This window comes from Orycteropus afer, unplaced genomic scaffold, assembly GCF_000298275.1.
Source record: "Orycteropus afer afer isolate SDZICR_OR568_19922 unplaced genomic scaffold, OryAfe1.0 scaffold00071, whole genome shotgun sequence".
Lineage (NCBI taxonomy): Eukaryota > Metazoa > Chordata > Mammalia > Tubulidentata > Orycteropodidae > Orycteropus > Orycteropus afer.
In genome coordinates, this window is record NW_006921658.1 from 12,209,623 (window position 1) to 12,211,250 (window position 1,628).

The following is a 1,628-nucleotide window of genomic DNA, read 5'->3' on the forward strand; positions in this document are numbered from 1 at the left end:
AGGTTGGAGGGTCGACGAAAGAGGGGGAGGCCTTCAACGAGATGGATTGATACGGTGGCTGTGATGATGGGCTCAAGTATAGCAGTGATTGTGGGGCTGGCGCAGGATCGGGCAGTGTTTCGTTCTGCTGTGCATGGGGTCGCTATGAGTCGGAAACGACTCGATGGCACTTAACAACAACAACAAGACTGTTGGTTTCTCTAAGCTCAGGTCCCTTTAGGATGAGCAATTCAGTCAGTTTTCTTTGACTTTCCAACTGTCATCTCCAATCCCTTAAAAAGGCATTTGAATGTAGAAGTTTTCACTGCATATTTGAGATGATATAGGAAGGATTTACATTATAACATTCACTTCAAAGTTAAATATCATACATCCCTAATCATTGTTCCAGCAATATTCATGAAACACCTACTTTGTGGCAGGCACTGTGCTAAATGTGAGGATTCAGCAGGGAAATAAACAAATACAAGTCCTATCATCACAAACGTTAGAGTGCAGTGTTTAAACCTGTCCTACTTCATGATATTTCTCACTGGCCACATTTTTATTTAGTTCCAGCCTCCTGCCATTTTCAGGCCATGCCCCACTTAAAGACATCTGTCTCTGTCTCTGTATTCCTTCCTATATCCCTTCCCTAGAACTATCCTCTCAAACCCAGTTTCTGTCTTTATATAAAACAATTTTGCTCTCCAGACTCTATTTAAAAGGAAAACAAAACAAAAAAACAGTTGCTATTGAATTGACTCCGAGTCATGGTGACCCTCTGCATGTCAGAATAGAACTGTGCTCCACTGGAGTTTTTGGATGTGATCTTTTGGAAGTAGATTGCTAGCCTTTCTTCTGAGTTGCCTCCAGGGGGATTTGAACCACCACACTTTTGGTTAGTAGCTAGGTGCTTAACTCTTCACTTCATCCAGAAACTCTCAATTCTATTACATTCTAAACATGATCTGCTAAGAGTTGCCTCACCAGTTTCCTTAGGCAAAGACTTTGAGAGTTCAGTGTTTTTTCCCTACTAGATCCACCAAATTCTTCAATAGGTAGAAAGTAATATGCAGAAATACATTTCTACTAATATGAATTATTCCACTATAGTTTTAAAACAGAGGGTCTATAGTCAATTTTTGTTTAAAATTTTTATAATCCAACTTCTTTAATAAAACTATGGTACCAAACTCACTACCATTGCATAAAACAACCATGACCCTGTAGGACAGGATAGACCAACCCCATAGGGTATGTAAGGTGTAAATTTTTATGGAAGCAGACTGCCACATCTCTTTCTTACAGAGTGGCTGGTGGGTTCAAATTGCCAACCTTTGGGTTTGTGGCCTAGCACTTAACTTCTACATCACCAGTGCTCAAAAATCTGGTACTGAAAGATAATCTTGGAAAAAATATATGGATTGAAAAGAGAGACTAAAGAAAGACAAAATATTTTTCTAATAGTTTAAGATTATATGGAAATGAAACCTTCAAAAATATGCAAGAATATACACAGGGTATTTATTGAATCATCATTTGGAGAGATGATAATTTGGAAGTATCTTAAATATCAAATAATGGGAAAGATTAATAAATTGAGGAAATTCAAACTGTGGGTAATACACAGATTTAAAAAAAATAAA